The following is a 21301-nucleotide window of genomic DNA, read 5'->3' on the forward strand; positions in this document are numbered from 1 at the left end:
AATGATGAGCTTGGAGGGCACTATCACAGATAGAACAATGACACAGATATTTCACCGGATGTTTAATGTGAAACGTCTGGTTGGTGCTTCAACTCACTACCAAATATGGTGATGAGAGGAAGCCCAGTGGCCAGCAATGGGAGAATATGGATTTTGGCCAACATTCTGCTCATTTTCTCACAGAGGAAACATTTGATATCCATACAGTTTTCTGTTTCCAAAACTAGAATCTGTAACAAAGAGTGGACTGCGTTTTGTATGTGCTGCATACAGAAATGTTATTATTTATTAAACCTTGTTTTAAAAAACACATTTAATGCAAATGTCACTTAAAGCTGCAATATGCAACTTTTTGGGCCACCCGACCAAATTCACATAGAAATGTGAGTTATAGATCTGTCATTCTCATTGAAAGCAGTCTAAGAAGTGGTAGATATGTTCTATGTGCCCTATTTCCACAGATAGAACAATGATCTGTGGGTTAGTTACAAAAAGCATTGCTATTTCTAAGTTTTTTTGTGTCTTTTACTTTAAGTTTTGTACAACAACGTCAAACAGCTTGTTTTGTCAATTAAACTGACATTAGGTGAACTATTTGAATTTTTGTTTCGCCATAGTCTTTGATGCTTTTCCATCTTGAACTCTCATGTTGTTTAGAGGTGTAACAAGGCCTCACCTTCTTGGCCTACCCTCGCTTAATCCAGTTGACTCACCAATAGGAAAAATGGGTTTCTTCTTGCTCCCTCAGAACAACAGATCTATATGTGCTTTATTTCAAAGGGATATTGTATCCATTCCTTATGTCATAACTTACTGGAATACATTTGTCAATAATATCTGAAAGGAAAAAAGTCTGGTTATTACCACACAAATACCTGGTAGTTTTAACAAGATCAAAGAGGTCTCTATCAGAATGATCCATACTGTAAGTATTACTCTGCGAATAATTACCTGAAGAAACTAAAACATTAACTGTACTGTTTGTGTTGAGCATCCAGAAACAGTTTTGCATTTATTTTGGCATTGTCTACATGTAAAGAAATGATGGCAAGGTATTTATAGTTGTATAATTGTTAATATTCTTGATGACTTTAGTTTGTTATGGGAGAATGTGCTGCTCGGTTTTCTTAACTATAACAAGGATAAAGAAAAACAATTTTATCTGAAATCTAATTGTGCAAAAGGCAAAATGTCATATTCATCATTGTAAATTCACGAATAAAAAAACACTATTCCATGTTTTCTATAAGGAGTTTGAGCAGTACATTTAGACCATTCTACATTATTCTAATAAGAAAGCTGATAAAACAATCAATATGTGTGCTTCCTTTAAAGTCTTTGTATAATCTGTCATTTGTTGTAACCCCTAGTATATGTTATCACTATCTGTTTGTATACTTCTTGTATGTATACTGTTTTTTCTGCAATAAAAACATATACAGTTGAAGTCGGAAGTTTACATACACCTTAGCCAAATACATTTAAACTCAGTTTTAGACAACTCCTGACATTTAATCCTAGTAAACAGTCCCTGTCTTAGGTCTGTTAGGATCACCACTTTATTGTAAGAATGTGTAATGTCAGAATAATAGTAGAGAGAATGATTTATTTCAGCTTTTATTTCTTTCATCACATTCCCAGTGGGTCAGAAGTTTAAATACACTCAATTAGTATTTGGTAGCATTGCCTTTAAATTGTTTAACTTGGGTCATTTCAGGTAGCCTTCCCACAGGCTTCCCACAATAAGGTGGGTGAATTTTGGCCCATTCCTCCTGACAGAGCTGGTGTAACTGAGTCAGGTTTGTAGGCCTTGCTCGCACATGCTTTTTCAGGTCTGCCCACAAATTGTCTATAGGATTGAGGTCAGGGCTTGGTTGAACAATGAGTTTTAATAACTCCAACCTAAGTGTATGTAAACTTCCGACTTCATCTGTGTATATACACACACTACCGGTCAAATGTTTATGGAGACCTACTCATTCAAGGGGTTTTCTTTATTTTTACTATTTTCTACATTGTAGAGTAATAGTGAAGACATCAAAACCATGAAATATGGACACATGGAATCATGTAGAAATCAACAAATCAAAATATATTTTATATTTGAGATTCTTTATATAGCCACCCTTTGCCTTGAAGACAGCTTAGCACACTCTTGGGATTCTCTCAGCCAGCTTCACCTGGAATGCTTTTCCAACAGTCTTGATGGAGTTCCCACATATACAGAGCACTTGTTGGCTGCTTTTCCTTCACTCTGCAGTCCGACTCATCCCAAACCATCACAATTTGGTTGAGGTCGGGGGATTATGGAGGCCAGGTCATCTGATGCAGCACTCCATCACCGTCCTTCTTGGTAAATTAACCCTTACATAGCCTGGAGGTGTGTTGAGTCATTGTCCTGTTGAAAAACAAATGACTAGCCCAGTAAGCCCAAGCCAGATGGGATGGTGTATCGCTGAAGAATGCTGTGGTAGCCATGCTGGTTAAGTGTGCCTTGACAGTGTCACCAGCAAAGCACCCCAACACCATAACCCCTCCTCCACCATGCTTTACGGTTGGAAATACACATGCAGATAATCTGTTCACCCTCACCACGTCTCACAAAGACACGGCAATTGGAACCAAAAATCTCCAATTTGGAGTCCAGACCAAAGGACAAATTTCCACCAGTCTAATGTCCATTGCTTGTGTTTCTTGTCCCAAGCATGTCTCTTCTTCTTATTGGTGTCCTTTTGTAGTGGTTTCTTTGCAGCAATTCAACCATGAACGCCTGATTCACACAGTCTCCTCTGAACAGTTGATGTTGAGATGTGTCTGTTACCTGAAATCTGTGAAGCATTTATTTGGGCTGCAATTTCTGAGGCTGATAACTCTAATGAACTTATCCTCTGCAGCAGAGGTAACTCTGGGTCTTCCATTCCTATGGCGCTCCTCATGAGAGCCAGTTTCATCATAGCGCTTGATGGGTTTTGCAACTGCACGTGAGGAACCTTTCAAAGTTCTTGAAATGTTCTGAATTGACTGACCTTCATATCTTAAACTATTATGGACTGTTGTTTCTCTTTGCTTATTTGAGCTGTTCTTGCCAAAATATGGACTTGGTCTTTAACCAAACAGAACCTATCTTCTGTATACCTCCCTACCTTGTCACAACACAACTGATTGGCTCAAATGCGTTAAGAAGGAAAGAAATTCCACAAATAAACTTTTAAGAAGGCACACCTGTTAATTGAAATACCTTCCAGGTGACTGCCTCATGAAGCTGGTTGAGAGAATGCCAAGAGTGTACAAATCTGTCATCAAGGCAACGGGTGGCTACTTTAAAGAATATAAAATATATTTTGATTTGTTTTACACTTTTTGGTTACTGCATGATTCCATGTGTGTTATTTCATAGTTTTGATGTCTTCACTATTTTATTTTATTTTTACCTTTATTTAACCAGGCAAGTCAGGTAAGAACAAATTCTTATTTACAATGACGGCCTGGGAACAGTGGGTTAACTGCCAGTTCAGGGGGAGAACGACAGATTTGTACCTTGTCAGCTCGTGGGTTTGAACTCGCAACCTTCCGGTTACTAGTCCAACGCTCTAACCACTAGGCTACCCACTTCTTTTTTACATTGTAGAAAATAGTCAAAATAAACAAAAACAAAACTTGAATGAGTAGGTGTTCTAAAACTTTTTCTAAAACTAGTGCATATTTAAATATGAATAAATCTGAATAATTGTTCGTGCTCATGCACTTTTCTAATTTGGAACATTTCTAAAAATCCGTGACCCGGAAGGGATCTGACAAGACGCCAGTTTGCTTCACGCGGATGACAGTATCAGCAAATTAGCAAAAATATGCTACCTAAAATAAATGTAGCTGCGACTTGTAGTTTTTATTCTAACGTTACCTGAATTAGTCAAAGGTCAAGATGGCTACAATTTACAATATGTTCCAGTCAGAAACAACATCGATTATGGCCTTCGTCGTCGAGACGGCAATGACAGACATATATAAATTTTTGCCAAACTCTGACGCTAACAACGACGTTAATCCGGGGAGAGAGGTGAGTATTCTAAAATATTTCTGGCATTGAGCAGTATGATGACGGGCGCCTAGTGACGACAACCAGCTACGTTAGTTAACGAACAAAAGTTATCTGAATAAATTTGTTTAGCTACCTAGATCGTTAACCTGAACGTGGCCCCGATTCTGATTTTCAGGTTAAAGGAAGCTAGGTTGAAGATACCGTATCCCTGAAAACCGGATGTTTTTGGTTTTCAACCATCGCGCTGAGAGTGCCGACTACCTAATTTGACTACCTGGCGAACGTTAATTTTTATTTTGTTTTATTTAACCATTCAATTAGGCAAATCAATTAAGAACAAATGCTTATTTGCAATGACAGACTACACCGGCCAAACCCGGACGACGCTGGGCCAATTGTGCGCCGCCCTATTGGACTCCCAACCACGGCCGGTTGTGAAACAGCCTGGTACAACGTTACTTAACTAGTACTACTAGCTAGCCCTCAGCTAGGTTGCTAGCCAACGTTACTGATTTCACATCCTCTGCTTAAGCTGGCTGTATACAGTAACTAACTAGTTCACTTGTTTCTATTGCTCTACACAGCTCTGCACCATTATGAATTTGTTGATGGGGGAGGGTATTCGTAAAGTCTGCCAACTATTCCTTGTGGCCTCCTCTCGTTTGCAAAATGAAAACGAGAAACTGAAGACCAAGGTGGAGCAGATGGATGAATATATGAAGGAAATTACTGAGAAGGCTGAACATTATAGAACGTCTCTGGCTAAAGTGGAGGCTGAACCGAAAGTACAGACGCCAACCCATGTTCTGCACAACGGAATGATCTTTGCAATAAAACCAGTTGGTGAGTATTGTAGACCTCGAGTCATTAGATTCCTGCCTATAGTAGCTAAGTAGGTCTGTTGTAGGTGTACTGATCGTTTTGTTCCCCATCTTTGATAGTTTTGTTTGTATTAACATCCCACACATCATTTTGTTGTAAGTAAAAAGTGAGAGAGAGTTTTTAACATGTTTCAATGTAACTTTTCTTGTTGTTCTTTAGATCTCCCATTGTTGCCTGGAATGACAGCGGCTTCAGCATTTCCAGGGAATGTCAGTCAAGCAAACACAGTCACTAACGCAACATCTGTCTGTGCAGGTAATATCCTCAGTGGTGTTATATTTGAATAATCGTTGCCAAACCAGGTGTGCGTTCAGTTCAATGTTTGCTGTGATGGTTTGTACTGAACTAAATGTTTCCCTCAAACAGTCCACACCATTGGCTTACTAAACATACAGTTTTTTCAGAATAGCACCGTTACCTTTGAATCTCATGTTATAAAGTTGTGTTCTGCTGAACGTGGTCCAGGGTCATTCAGTAAGAACCAAACAAAAGAAAATGGGGAGTAACTACCTGAACGCCAATAAGATTCTCCTGTTTGTTTTCTGTGGCATAACATTTTTCTGTGGTGTGCGCTAATGAATATGACCCAGTTGTTCGAAAACAATACACACTGTTAAAAAGCATGTTTATTTTAAGGCAAAATATTGATATAGCCATATATTGGTTGATTTATTTGTCTAACTAAATACATTTAGTATAACCTAATCATTTTGTTAAATTCTCTTAACTTAGGCTATAGTTTTACTATGTGTATGTTCACATTCCTTTTATGTTTAGGTCCTGCCAAAGTTTGCAGTAAACCTACAGAGACGACTTCATTGGAGTATGACTCCTCTCTGGGAGACACACATGGACTGAATACAGAGCCCTCACCAAGAGATACTGAATCCAACATTGAGCATATGAGAGCTGCTCTTCCAGAGGGCACTTATAACGGTAGAGACAGCCATGAAAGACATAAAAACAGTAATATTACTAATGGGACAGGATCCACAGAAAACAAACGCTTCAAGTGTGATGTTTGTGAGAAGACATTCAGCAAGAAAGAGTTGCTGAGAGTTCACAAGCTAATCCACACAAAACCTTTCAAGTGTGACATTTGTGAGAAGACCTTCAGCAGGAAAGGGTTACTGGAAGGTCATAAGCTAATTCACACAAGACCCTTCACCTGTGACGTTTGTGACAAGACCTTCAGCCTGAACCGCATGCTGTTACGTCACAAGCTAATTCACACAGGAGAAAGGCCATTTGCTTGTGGTCAATGTGGCAAAACATTCAGAATGTCCAAGCAGCTCGAACGTCACATGTTGCATCACAAAGAAAACAATTTCAGTTGCAAAGTCTGTAGAAATACATTCTCTACCAAGACAGATCTGACACAACATCGGCTAGTTCATGCAGTGGAGAGACCGTTCAAGTGCCTGACTTGTGGAAAGGGTTTCACAAAAAGGACCATACTTATAGGGCACGAGAGAATCCACACCGGTGAAAAACCATACAGCTGTGCTGAATGTGGGAAGAGTTACAGACAGTCTTATGACCTAAGAATTCATATGCGAAGACATACAGGTGCAGACATACGTCCACACTTATGCTCAGAGTGTGGTAAGAGCTTTAGGACAAAATCCGTCCTCGAAAAGCACAAGCGAATTCATACAGGGGAGAAGCCATTTAAATGTGAGACCTGTGGAGCTGCTTTTGGCCATAAAGGAAACCTTGTGAGACACCAAGTGCTTCACACAGGGGAGAGACCATACAAATGTAAAGTGTGTGGGAAAAGCTACCCTCAGTCCACCGACTTAAAAGCTCACATGCACCGTCATGGGGCAACCAAACCTTTTATGTGTGACCTATGTGGAAAGACTTTTATTTACAATTACCAAATGAGACAACATAATCTACAATGGCACATGGCTGAAGGAGATAAGGTTCCTGGGAGAGAAGGAACATCAACGAAGCCATTCAGTTGCAAAATATGTTTGAACGGCTTCAGCTCCATGCTAACTCTGAAAAAGCATAAAGAAATTCACACAGGACAAAAACAATATTCTTGTTCCATTTGTGGAAAGACCATTGCATATAAAAATGCTTTTGACTATCACATGAGAGTTCACAGTGGAGTGAAGCCCCATGAATGTAAATACTGTGGAAGGAAATTTATTCTGAAGCAAGCTCTTCAAGGACATGAGCGGACCCATACAGGTGAAAAACCCTTCAAATGCAGTTATTGTGACAAGACTTTTGCAGTCAACACCAATCTGAAAAGGCATGAGCGAATCCACACAGGAGAGAAGCCATTCAAATGTGATGTTTGCGGGAGAGGTTTCAGTCAAGCCAACAATGTTAAAGCCCACATGCAAGTCCACACTGGAGTTAGGCCTTACTATTGCAAGAGATGTGGAAAAGGCTTTTCTGACATAAGACACTACAAAAACCATAGATGTGATGGTGTGACTGTTACACGCACACACTGTGATGGTGATAATTATCGTAAATCTTCTGACGGCACTTTCAGAAGTAGAAAAGGAGGTAGACAGGAGTGCTTGCCATAATGCTGCTGTTGTGTAGACTCCGTGATATTATCTCAATATTATCTACAGTCTGTAGACTACAGTGGTGCAACTTCCTGCTTACAGATGTCATGAACAATGGGGATTTATTCAGTAGTGTGAAATGTCCTCGGGTGAGTGTCTGGAAAGCCTTGTATGAAATGAGAGCGTGCTTTAGGAAATTAGATATGTGCTTGCTGTAGTGCTTGGAGATCTTGCTATAAATCAAAGGGTTAATGTTCATGAGCCCAAATACTCATTTGTTCATATTGTGTAAATCAATAAACACATCATTCATGTGAAGTTATAAACTGAGTGGGTCGAGCCCTGAATGCTGATTGGCTGATAGCTGTCGTATACCACGGGCATGACAAAACGTTTATTTTTACTGCTTTAATTCCATTGGTAACCAGTTTATAATAGCAATAAGGTACCTTGGGAGTTTGTGGTATAAGGCTAATATACCACAGCTAAGGACTGTCCAAATCAAAAATCAAATCAAATGTATTTATATAGCCCTTCGTACATCAGCTAATATCTCAAAGTGCTGTACATAAACCTAGCCTAAAACCCCAAACAGCAATCAATGCAGGTGTAGAAGCACGGTGGTTAGGAAAAACTCCCTATAAAGGCCAAAACCTAGGAAGAAACCTAGAGGAACCGGGCTATGTGGGGTGGCCAGTCCTCTTCTGGCTGTGCCGGGTAGAGATTATAACAGAACATGGCCAAGATGTTCAAATGTTCATAAATGACCAGCATGGTCGAATAATAATAATAAGGCAGAACAGTTGAAACTGGAGCAGCAGCACGGCCAGGTGGACTGGGGACAGCAAGGAGTCATCATGTCAGGTAGTCCTGGGGCATTGTCCTCGGGCTCAGGTCCTCCGAGAGAGAGGAGAGAATTAGAGAACGCACACTTAGATTCACACAGGACACCGAATTGGACAGGAGATGTACTCCAGATATAACAAACTGACCCCAGCCCCCCGACACATAAACTACTGCAGCATAAATACTGGAGGCTGAGACAGGAGGGGTCAGGAGACACTGTGGCCCCGTCCGAGGACACCCCCGGACAGGGCCAAACAGGAAGGATACTCCACGATGCGTCGTGCCTAAGAACAGCCCTTAGTGGTGGTATATTGGCCATATACTACACCCCCTCGTGACTTATTGCTTAACTATAGACCCCTAAATCAAATCAAACATTATTTGTCACATGCGCCGAATACAAGTGTAGACTTTACTGTGAAATGCTTACTTACAAGCCCTTAACCAACAGTGCAGTTCATGAAGAGTTAAGAAAATATCTACCAAGAAGACTAAAATAAAAAAGTAACACAATAAGAATAATGATGCTATATACAGGGGGCACTGGTACTGAGTCAGTGTGCGGGGTACAGGTTAGTTGCAGTCATTTGTACATGTAGGTGGGGGATGAAGTGACTGCATAGATAATATACAGTGAGTAGCAGCAGTATACAAGAAGGGGGGGGGGTTCGATGTAAATTGTCCGGTGGCGATTTTATTAATTGTTCAGCAGTCTTATGGCTTGGGGGTAGAAGCTGTTGAGCCTTTTGGTCCTAGATTTGGTGTTCTGGTACCTCTTGCCGTGCAGTAGTAGAGCAAAGTCTAACTTAGGTGACCGGAGTCTCAGACAATTTTATAGGCTTTCCTCTGACACCGCCTATTGTATAGGTCCTGGATGGCAGGAAGCTTGGTCCCAGTGACATACTGGGCCGTTCACACTACCCTCTGTAGCGCCTTATGGCCAGATGCCGAGCATTTGCCATACCAGGAGGTGATGCAACCGGCCAGGAAGCTCTCATTGGTGCAGCTGTAGAACCTTTTGAGGATCTGGGGACAAGTAGTTATTACAGACTCGATCAGGGAGAGGTTGAAAATGTCAGTGAAGACACTTGACAGTTGGTCTGGGCCTGCTTTGAGTACATGTCCTGGTTATCCGTTTGGCTTTGTGAATGTTGACCTGTTTATAGGTTTTGTTCACATTGGCTACTGAGAGTGTTATCACACAGTCATCCAGAACAGTTGGTGCTCTCGTGCATGCTTCAGTGTTTCTTGCCTTGAAGCAAGCATAAAAGGCATTTAACTCGTCTGGTAGGCTGGTCAGAGCCGGTGTAGGAGAATTCAAACTTATTCCTGCTTTGCTTGTTTGATGGTTCGTTTGAGGACATAGCAGGATTTCTTATAAGCATCCCAATTAGTCTCCCACTCCTTGAAAGCGGCAGCTTTAGCCTAGCTCGATGCGGATGTTGCTTGTAATCTATGGCTTCTGGTTGGGATATGTACGTACAGTCACTGTGGGGACGACGTTGTCGATGCACTTATTGATGAAGCCGATGACAGGTGGTGTACTCCTCAATGCCATTGGATGAATCCAGGAACATGTTTCAGTCTGTGCTAGCAAAACAGTCCTGTAGTGCAGCATCTGCATCATCTGACCACATCCGTATTGAGTGAGTCGCTGGTACTTCCTGCTTTAGTGTTGCTTGTAAGCAGGAATCAGGATGATTTAATTATGGTCAGATTTGCCAAATGGAGGGCAGGGGAATGCTTTGTATGCATCTCTGTCTGTGGAGTAAAGGTGGTCTAGGATTTTTTTTTCTCAGGTTGCACATGTGACATGCTGGTACAATTCGGTAAAACTGATTTAAGTTTGCCTGCATTAAAGTCCCCGGGCCACTAGGAGCGCTGCTTCTGGGGGAGCATTTTCTTCTTGGTTTATGACCTTATGGAGTTGGTTGAGAAGCGGTCTTAGTGCCAGCTTCGTTCTGTGGAGGGAAATAGACGGCTACGAATAATATAGATGAGAACTCTAGATGGTCTGGTCTACAGCTTATCATAAGGTACTGTACCTCAGGCGAGCAATACCTCAAGATTTCTTTAATATTAGACATCGTGCACCAGCTGTTATTTACAAATAGACACCCCCCCCCTCGTCTTAACAGAGGTAGCGTCTCTGTTCTGCCGGTGCAAGAAAAATCCTGTTTGCTCTATATTGTCCGTATCGTTGTTCAGCACGTCTCGGTGAAACATTAGATGTTAGTTTTTCATGTCCCGTTGGTAGGATTATCTTAATCGTAGGTCATCAATTTTATTTTCCAATGATTGCACATTAGCAAGGAGAACGAACGGATGGCAGTGGGAGTTTACTTGCTCGCCTCCAGATTCTCAGAAGGCTGCCCGATCCTAGGTGAGTTATTCAGGTGACTGCAAAGGTAATGCCTGATTGGGCAAAAGTTGAACGAATTCTTGTTTTTAAAACAATTCTTATTTAAATTGACCTTATGTCTTTTTCCTGATCTATACACTGAAGTTTAGCGGCACCACCCGTCTCACATGGGTTTCTGGCAGGTTATTGCCAACTGGGGAATGCTGGCTAAAGTTTTATTAAAATAAATAAAATAATTATTGTTCCTTTCTGCTCAAACCTTGCATCAGTTCTAGTTGCATTTCTAAATATTTACAATACCAAATATATTTAATTATACTAGCACCACCTTATTGGCTTAGATGGTTACAATGTAGAAGAAATTATAATTTAACATTGTTCAAAGCACCCCCCAGCAACGAATATGGGAAAAAAAAGCCCCATCAACAAAAAGTAGATGCAATGCCACTTACCTGCCTACATGACATCTGTAGTGAAAGTGGACAATGGTGCAGCAATAGGACTTGACCATAAACTAGACTTATTGACTTAGCTGCACAGTTACATTAGTTACCTAGCAGCATGATATACACTGCTCAAAAAAATAAAGGGAACACTAAAATAACACATCCTAGATCTGAATGAATGAAATATTCTTATGAAATACTTTTTTCTTTACATAGTTGAATGTGCTGACTACAAAATCACACACAAATTATCAATGGAAATCAAATTTATCAACCCATGGAGGTCTGGATTTGGAATCACACTAAAAATTAAAGTGGAAAACCACACTACAGGCTGATCCAACTTTGATGTAATGTCCTTAAAACAAGTCAAAATGAGGCTCAGTAGTGTGTGTGGCCTCCACGTGCCTGTATGACCTCCCTACAACGCCTGGGCATGCTCCTGATGAGGTGGCGGATGGTTTCCTGAGGGATCTCCTCCCAGACCTGGACTAAAGCATCCGCCAACTCCTGGACAGTCTGCGGTGCAACGTGGCGTTGGTGGATGGAGCGAGACATGATGTCCCAGATGTGCTCAATTGTATTCAGGTCTGGCGAACGGGCTGGCCAGTCCATAGCATCAATGCCTTCCTCTTGCAGGAACTGCTGACACATTCCAGCCACATGAGATCTAGCATTGTCTTGCATTAGGAGGAACCCAGGGGCAACCACACCAGCATATGGTCTCAAGGGGTCTGAGGATCTCATCTCGGTACCTAATGGCGGTCAGGCTACCTCTGGCGAGCACATGGAGGGCTGTGCGGCCCCCCCCCCCCCCCAAAGAAATGCCACCCCACACCATGACTGACCCACCGCCAAACCGGTCATGCTGGAGGATGTTGCAGGCAGCAGAACGTTCTCCACAGCATCTCCAGACTCTCTCACGTCTGTCACGTGCTCAGTGTGAACCTGCTTTCATCTGTGAAGAGCACAGGGCGCCAGTGGCGAATTTGACAATCTTGGTGTTCTCTGGCAAATGCCAAACGTCGTGCACGGTGTTGGGCTGTAAGCACAACCCCCACCTGTGGACGTCGGGCCCTCATACCACCCTCATGGAGTCTGTTTCTGACCGTTTGAGCAGACACATGCACATTTGTGGCCTGCTGGAGGTCATTTTGCAGGGCTCTGGCAGTGAGTGCTCCTCTTGCTCCCCCTTGCACAAAGGCGGAGGTAGCGGTCCTGCTGCTGGGTTGTTGCCCTCCTACGGCCTCCTCCACCTCTCCTGATGTACTGGCCTGTCTCCTGGTAGCGCCTCCATGCTCTGGATACTACGCTGACAGACACAGCAAACCTTCTTGCCACAGCTTGCATTGATGTGTCATCCTGGATGAGCTGCACTACCTGAGCCACTTGTGTGGGTTGTAGACTCCGTCTCATGCTACCACTAGAGTGAAAGCACCGCCAGCATTCAAAAGTGACCAAAACATCAGCCAGGAAGCATAGGAACTGAGAAGTGGTCTGTGGTCACCACCTGCAGAACCACTCCTTTATTGGGGGTGTCTTGCTAACTGCCTATAATTCCCACCTGTTGTCTATTCTATTTGCACAACAGCATGTGAAATGTATTGTCAATTAGTGTTGCTTCCTAAGTGGACAGTTTGATTTCACAGAAGTGTGATTGACTTGGAGTTACATTGTGTTGTTTAAGTGTTCCCTTTATTTTTTGAGCAGTGTATATACTGAACAAAAACATTGCAACATTTTCATCGATTTTACTGAGTTACAGTTCATTTAAGGAAATCAGTCAATTTTAAATATATTAATTAGGCAATAATCTATGGATTTTACATGACTGGGCAGAGATGCAGCCTTGGTTGGGCCTTGGAGTGCTTGCGCTCACCCACTGGGGAGCCAGGCCCTGCCAGTCATAGTGAGTTTTTCCCCACAAAAGGGCTTTATTACAGACACAAATAATCCTCAGTTTCGTCACCTGTCCGGTGGCTGGTCATAGAAGATCCTGCAGGTGAAAAGGGCAGATGTGGAGGTCCTGTGCTGTCATGGTTACTCGTGGTCTGCGGTTGTGAGTCCTGTTGGACTTGTTGCCAAATTCTCTAAAACGACATTGGAAGCCGGCATATGGTAGAGAAATTCACATTAAATTCTCTGGCAACCGCTCTGGTGGATGTTACTGCAGTCAGCATTCCAATTGCATGCTCCTTCAACTTGAGACGTCTATGTCTAAATTTGTGCACAACATTTTTGAGAAACTCTATTCTGTGATTATGAAACATTTCTGGGATCTTCTATATCCACTCATGAAACACAGGACCAAAACTTTAAATGTTGTGTTCTATATTTTTTGTTTAGTGTATTTTCTAAATACAAGAGGCAGTGGAAATGCGATTTTGGATGCTTCTGTGCTTTTTGCTGATAATGCCCATCTTTAGTGATGGAGTGTCACCACTAGGTGGAGAAGCAGCCCACTGAATAATGGCTTGTTGTGATACAGCCTGGATTCGAACCAGGGTGTCTGTAGTCACGCCTCTAGCACTGAGATGCAGTGCCTTAGAACACTGCACCACTCGGGAGCCCAAAAGGCCTAGATGGCAATGGTACATAGCATTTATTTTGTACAAAACATTAGTCTTTTATTAGTGTCAATACAATTTAATCAGTATTTTCAGTTTTATCTACCGGTTTGTGCCATATGTCCTCCTGATTAAGGTGAGTGTAATGTCTCCCAGATTTGGGGACAATTTAATTAGACATTTGAATTCAGCCATGAAGTGGAGAATATACTTTCAAATCTTCAAGTAATGGAATTTAATTGGAATTAGGCTGTTTTATGACTTTTTGGAATTGCAATTGTAAAAACATTTCATCTTCTCCCAGGTAATGGAATTAATGCGCATTGTATTAAACATTTACTGTAGGCTTTGTTTTCAATAATTTCAACTTATATCATTGCATTTCCAGAATAGCTAGGCTATTTGAACAGTGATGTGATTAGCCCGAAGGAATTTAATTTGAAATTGATTTGTTGTGATAATATTGAATTTAGAAATGACCCCAACACAGATGTCTACTATAATTAATTGAGCATTGTGATGGCCTGGGTCCAGTTTTTCAAAAGTTATCTATCAGGATTTCACCTATCGGATAGCATTAAATGCATACAATTAGAATGAACAGGACAGGAGTCCCAATTCAAGTCAATGATGGCCCTGGTGGTCATGTTCATTCTTTGGGATCAAGGTAAGGAGTGTTTACACATCCTTGGAGGAAAGGTAAGAGACCAGCACACTAGGATTATCTCATGACTCCACTTGTTTGCTTACTTTGGCAGTCTTCAACTGAAATTTTTATTTGGGATTTTAGGACCCTTTAGGTGTGTATATACATTTTTATAATACGTTTTGATAAGATATTGAATTTGACCTTTAATACTATAGCCCATAGAAACGCATTGAATAGCGCGTTCATAAATGGCAAAGACAGTCAAATACAAGGAATATATATTTGAAGTGTCTGTCCTATATCTAGAAGATATATGGAAGCTCATGAAATATACAGTTGAAGTTGGAAGTTTACATGCATTTAATCTCAGTTTTAGACAATTCCTGACATTTAATCCTCGTAAAAATGTCCTGTCTTAGGTCAGTTAGGATCACCACTTTATTTTAAGAATGAAATGTCAGAATAATAGTTTAGTGATTTATTTGAGCTTTTATTTCATCACATTCCCAGTGGGTCAGAAGTTTACATACACTCAATTAGTATTTGGGAGCATTGCCTTTAAATTATTTAACTTGGGTCAAATGTTTCGGGTAGCCTTCCACAAGCTTCCCACAATAAGTTGGCCCATTCCTTCTGACACAGCTGGTGTAACTGAGTCATGTTTGTAGGACTTGCTCGCACACGCTTTTTCAGTTCTGCCCACAAATGTTCTATAGGGTTGAGGTCAGGGCTTTGTGATGGCCACTCCAATACCTTGACTTTGCTGTCCTTAAGCTATTTTTGCCACAACTTTGGAAGTATGCTTGGGGTCATTGTCCATTTGGAAGACCCATTTGTGACCAAGCAATTCCAGTGGGTCAGAAGTTTACATGCACTAAGTTGACTGTGCCTTTAAACAGCTTGTAAAATTCCAGAAAATTATGTTTTGGCATTAAGCTTCTGATAGGCTAATTGACATAATTTGAGTCAATTGGAGGTGTACCTGTGGATGTCTTTCAAGGCCTACCTTCAAACGCAGTGCCTCTTAGTTTGACATCATGGGGAAATCAGCCAAGACTTTATAATAAAATAATAATAATTGTTGACCTCCAAGTCTGGTTCATCCTTGGGAGAAATTTCCAAACACCTGAAGGTACCACGTTCATCTGTACAAACAATAGTATGCAAGTATATACACCATGGGACCACGCAGCCATCATATCGCTCAGGAAGGAGACTTGTTCTTTCTCCTAGAGATGAACGTACTTGGGTGAGAAAAGTGAAAATCAATCCCAGAACAACAGCAAAGTAACTTGTGAAGATGCTCAAGGAAACGGGTACAAAAGTATCTATATCCACAGTAAAACGACTCCTATATCGACATAACCTGAAAGGCCACTCAGCAAGGAAGAAGCTACTGCTCCGAAACTGCCATAAAAAAGCCATACTATGGTTTGAAACTGCACATGGGGACAAAGATCATACTTTGTGGAGAAATGTCCTCTGGTCTGATGAAACAACTGTTTGGCCTTAATGACCATTGTTAGGTTTGGAAGAAAAAGGGGGATGCTTGCAAGCTGAAGAACACCATCCCAACCGTGAAGCACAGGGTTGGCAGCATCATGTTGTGGGGGTGCTTTTGCTGCAGGAGGGACTGGTGCACTTCACAAAATAGATGGCATCATGAGGTAGGAAAATTATGTGGATATATTGAAGCAACATCTCAAGACCTCCAGTCAGGAAGTTCAAGCTTGGTCACAAATGGGTCTTCCAAATGGACAATGACCCCAAGCATACTCAAGTTGTGGCAAAATGGCTTAAGGACAACAAAGTCAAGGTATTGGAGTGGCCATCACAAAGCCCCTGACCTCAATCCCATAGAAAATGTGCGTGTAGAACTGAAAAAGCATGTGTGCGTGAAGGAGGCTACAAACCTGACTCAGTTACACCAGCTCTGTCAGGAGGAATGGGCCAAAATTCACCCAACTTATTGTGGGAAGGTTGTGGAAATTTTACCCAAGTTAAGCAATTTAAAGGCAATGCTCCCAAATACTAATTGAGTGTATGTAAACTTCTCACCCACTGGGAATGTGATGAAAGAAATAAAAGCTGAAATAAATAATTCTCTCTCCTATTATTCTGACATTTTACATTCTTAAAATAGTGGTGATCCTAACTGACCTAAAACAGAATTCTTACTAGGATTAAGTGTCAGTAATTGTGAAAAACTTTGTTTAAATGTATTTGGCTATGTAAACTTCCGACTTCAACTGTGTGTGTGTATACTCACTCACTACCGATCAAAAGTTTTAGAACACCTACTCATTCAAGGGTTTTTCTTTATTTTCACTGTTTTCTACATTGTAGAATAATAGTGAAGACATCAAAACGATGAAAAAACACATGGAATCATGTAGTAACCAAAAAAGTGTTAAACAAATGAAAATATATTTTTCTTAAATAGCCACCCTTTGCCTTTGACAGCTTTGCATTCTCTCAACCAGCTTCACCTGGAATGCTTTTTCCAACAGTCTTGAAGGAGTTCCCACATATGCTGAGCACTTGTTGGCTGCTTTTCCTTCACTCTGCCGCCCAATTCATCCCAAACCAACTCAATTGGGTTGAGGTCGGGTGTTGTGGACTCCAGGTCATCTGATTCAGCTCTCCTTGGTTAAATAGCGCTTACACAGCCTGCAGGTGTGTTGGGTCATTGTCCTGTTGAAAAACAAATCAAATTTATTTATATAGCTCTTTGTACATCAGCTGATATATCGAAGTGCTGTACAGAAACCCAAACCCAAAATAGCAAGCACTGCAGGTGTAGAAGCACGGTGGTTAGGAAAAACTCCCTAGAAAGGCCAGAACCTAGGAAGAAACCTAGAGAGGAACCAGGCTATGAGGGGTGGCCAGTCCTCTTCTGGCTGTGCCGGGTGGAGATTATAACAGAACATGGCCAAGATGTTCAAATGTTCATAAATGACCAGCATGGTCAAATAATAATAATCACAGTAGTTGTCGAGGGTGCAGGAAGTCAGCACCTCAGGTGCTGAACAGTTGAAACTGGAGCAGCAGCACGGCCAGGTGGACTGGGGACAGCAAGGAGTCCTCATGCCAGGTTGTCCTGAGGCATGGTCCTAGGGCTCAGGTCCTCCGAGAGAGAGAAAGAGAATTAGAGAGAGCATACTTAAATTCACACAGTACACTGGATAAGACCAGTGAATCACCCCTCCTAGGGAAGGCATGAAAGAGCACCAGTAAGCCAGTGACTCAGCCCTTGTAATAGGGTTCGAGGCAGAGAATCCCAGTGGAAAGAGGGGAACCGGCCAGGCAGAGACTGCAAGGGCAGTTTGTTGCTCCAGAGCCTTTCCGTTCACCTTCACACTCCTGGGCCAGACAACACTCAATCATATGATCCACTGAAGAAATGTCTTCAGTAAAGACTTAAAGTTTGAGACCGAGTCTGCGTCTCTCACATTCAAATGGGTAGGCAGACCATTCCATAAAAATGGAGCTCTATAGGAGAAAGCCCTCCTATCCAAATGATAGTCCCACTAAGCCCAAACTAGATGGGATGGCTTATTGCTGCAGAATGCTGTGGTTGCCATGCTGGTTAAGTGTGAATTCTAAATAAATCAGTGTCACCAGCAAAGCACCCCCACACCATAACACCACCTTCTCATTGCTTTACGTTGGGAAATACACATGCGGAGATCATCCATTCACCCACACCGCATCTCACGTCTCACTCATGCAGAGTGACATCTTCACATAGTTGATCAGGCTATTGATTGTGGCCTGTGGAATGTTGTTCTACTCCTCTTCAATAGCTGTGCAAAGTTTCTGGATATTGGTGGGAACTGTAACACTGTCGTACACGTCGATCCAGAGCATCCCAAATATGCTCAATGGGTGACATGTCTGAGTATGCAGGACATTTTCAGCTTCCAGGAACTCCAGGAGTTATGCACAAATCCTTGCGACATACATTATCATGCTGAAACATGATATTATGGCGGCGGATGAATGGCACGACAGTGGGCCTGAGGATGTCGTCACAGTATCTGAAATTAAATCTGAAATTAAATTGGTCTTGAATGATTAAACAATAAATAAACCACAACATGTCAGAAATTGCATTTCATGAATGAAAATGTTTTTAACTTAAAAGACTTAAAAAACGTTTTCATTTGAACATATCTGGGATTTCTTATTTACACTTCCAAACAGTCAGAAAACAAACTAACACCTGTTTGGCCGTGGCACACATACAATCGCTTTTCCTGTGCAGTGCTATTTTTGTACAGTATAGTGTTCAGGCGCCCCACTTTAAGCTTTTCGAACACAGTAAAAGTCTAGGAAAACTGCCTATGGCGTAGCTTTTGGTTCAAACTCACCTGCTTTGTATTCTAGGGACTGGATCGTGGTTTTATTGACCTGCAATCAATCTGGTTGGCGCCCCCCCTTGGGTTGTGCCGTGGCAGAGATCTTTGTGGGCTATACTCGGCCTTGTCTCAGGATGGTAAGTTGGTGGTTGAAGATATCCCTTTAGTGGTGTGGGGGCTGTGCTTTGGCAAAGTGGGTGGGGTTATATCCTTTCTGTTTGGCCCTGTCCGGGGATATCATCGGATGGGGCCACAGTGTCTCCTGACCCCGCCTCAGCCTCAAGTATTTATGCTGCAGTAGTTTATGTGTCAGGGGGCTAGGGTCAGTTTGTTATATCTGGAGTACTTCTCCTGTCTTATCCGGTGTCGTGTGTGAATTTGAGTATGCTCTCTCTAATTCTCTTTCTTTCTCTCTCTCGGAGGACCTGAGCCCTTGGACCAGCTGGCATGATGACTCCTTGCTGTCCCCAGTCCACCTGGCCGTGCTGCTGCTCCAGTTTCAACTGTTCTGCCTGCGGCTATGGAATCCTGACCTGTTCACCGGACATGCTACCTGTCCCAGACCTGCTGTTTTCAAATCTTTAGAGACAACAGGAGTGGTAGAGATACTCTTAATGATCGGCTACGAAAAGCCAACTGACATTTACTCCTGAGGTGCTGACTTGCTGCACCCTCGACAACTACTGTGATTATTATTATTTGACCATGCTGGTTATTTATGAACATTTGAACATCTTGGCCATGTTCTGTTATAATCTCCACCCGGCACAGCCAGAAGAGGACTGCCCCCCCCTCATAGCCTGTTTATTCTCTAGGTATCTTCCTAGGTTTTGGCCTTTCTAGGGAGTTTTTCCTAGCCACTGTGCTTCTACACCTGCATTGCTTGTTGTTTGGGGTTTTAGGCTGGATTTCTGTACAGCACTTTGAGATATCAGCTGATGTACGAAGGGCTATATACATAAATTTGATTTGATTTTGATTTTAATCATTTTTCCTGTCCATGCTAGCTGTATTTGTATGTGCTGCATACAGACATTTAGTTCTTTATTTGACCTTTGAACATGTTTTAAAACCCAAATGTAATGCAGATGTCACTTAAATATGACTCATTGTTAATATTTATCTAATCATTTTTGATATCATGAATGAATACAGGTTATTGACACTTTTCTACTATTATGTCGTGGACTTTTATTTTGAAAATGTCTACCCGGAAGTGATTGGTTTAGCTGACAATACACAAACTGAAAGGAGCCAAGAAGACAGCGGCGAAAATTGATACAAAGGTTTCAGATGTTTAAATGAGAAGAGGTACCTAGCTAGGCTTTGCATGTCATTGTCACCTCTACCAACTGCTAGCTACTACTTACAGTTTAAACTTTAAAGTCGAGAAATATGTTTTTATGGCTTAACTTTGGCATGTGTGAAATGGCAAATCAATCACAGAATGCCATTGTCTACAGTACACATTACCAACACTGTACACAGTGAACAATTTCCTCTGGCATTTGGCCTGGCGACACTGATACCTGAGTATCAGTCCATGGATGCCAAGAAAGACAACAGTTGTGGAGACTGCCTGCTCTCACTCAGGTGACCCATTTAAAGGCCCAGTACAGTCAAAAACGTGATATACTTGTGTTTTATATATATTTCCACACTATGAGGTTGAAAAATTATGATATATGAAAAATTATGATTATGATGGCCTTTTAATGTAAGAGCTGTTTGAAAATAAATATCAGCCTGTTTGGTGGGATGGAGTTTTGGTCTGCCTGGTGACATTTGCTTGAAAATAATTAAAAGTAAACAAATACCCTACCTAACTTATATCCTAACATCTCTTTGTCAGGCAAAGACCCAACATTAAAACTCAAAAGAACAGACAATTACTTTTCTGTTTCACCACTCTCGCCACCTTGTCTGCGTTTGCACCAAACAAAGAGCATCACAAACATCGGGAATCTTCCTCCTTAGTTGGTGAACTTGAACATTTACTGCTACCCCAGTAATCACTCCTTTCAATGGCGCCCGTTTCTTGAGAGCAAAACAATTCACATTTCTTGCACCCATTCGTTTAACGCCGAGTGACTTCTCCCTCTGACCAGCAGAAACACAAACAATTATCACAAGACCACTTCTGGTTACCCTCACCGATCCCACAGTACCCAACTGTGTTTTCACCCACCCTGAAACCACAAATGGATCAGCCAAAAGGCAAGGGTCCACTTTGTCCACAGACTCATGTTTATTCTGACACTCGATGCAATCCTCGCGCTCGGAGAACTTAGCCCTCTTTCATTTCCATTTCTCCTCCTGTCTTCAGCTCACTCTGCGTACACTTTCTCCCTTTCTTCTTTAACAAACCATCTCCCTTTTTTCCTCCATTTTTAACAGACTCAAGCTCACCATCTTCCTCCCTCTTTCTCGTCGACCTCCTCTGCCTCTCTTTTTCCCTCTATTCCTCTTCTGTATTCCAAATATATGTCTCCTTATGATGATCCTGCACTTCTCCTGACACATCTTGTTTTTCCTTCCCACTCAGACCACTCGCAGACAGTCCCAGCAAAATTCATGCCTGTGAAATTGCTCTTTGATAAGCTCTTTTTTTTAAT

At 41.8% G+C, this 21301-nt stretch overlaps 1 long non-coding RNA gene across 2 annotated transcripts; it reads left to right on the forward strand.

Moving 5' to 3' along the window:
* Positions 1 to 3783: 3783 nt before the first annotated feature.
* LOC135524521 (uncharacterized) lies at positions 3784 to 20404 on the forward strand. 2 transcript variants are annotated; one of them, XR_010452972.1, is made up of 4 exons: positions 3784 to 4057; positions 4624 to 4882; positions 5081 to 5176; positions 18715 to 20404. It is a non-coding gene; the product is annotated as an uncharacterized LOC135524521 (long non-coding RNA). The 2 variants fall into 2 exon arrangements; XR_010452971.1 differs by lacking the exon at positions 18715 to 20404 and adding an exon at positions 5699 to 7773.
* Positions 20405 to 21301: the final 897 nt, after the last annotated feature.

Source organism: Oncorhynchus masou, chromosome 31 (assembly GCF_036934945.1).
Source record: "Oncorhynchus masou masou isolate Uvic2021 chromosome 31, UVic_Omas_1.1, whole genome shotgun sequence".
Taxonomy (NCBI): domain Eukaryota; kingdom Metazoa; phylum Chordata; class Actinopteri; order Salmoniformes; family Salmonidae; genus Oncorhynchus; species Oncorhynchus masou.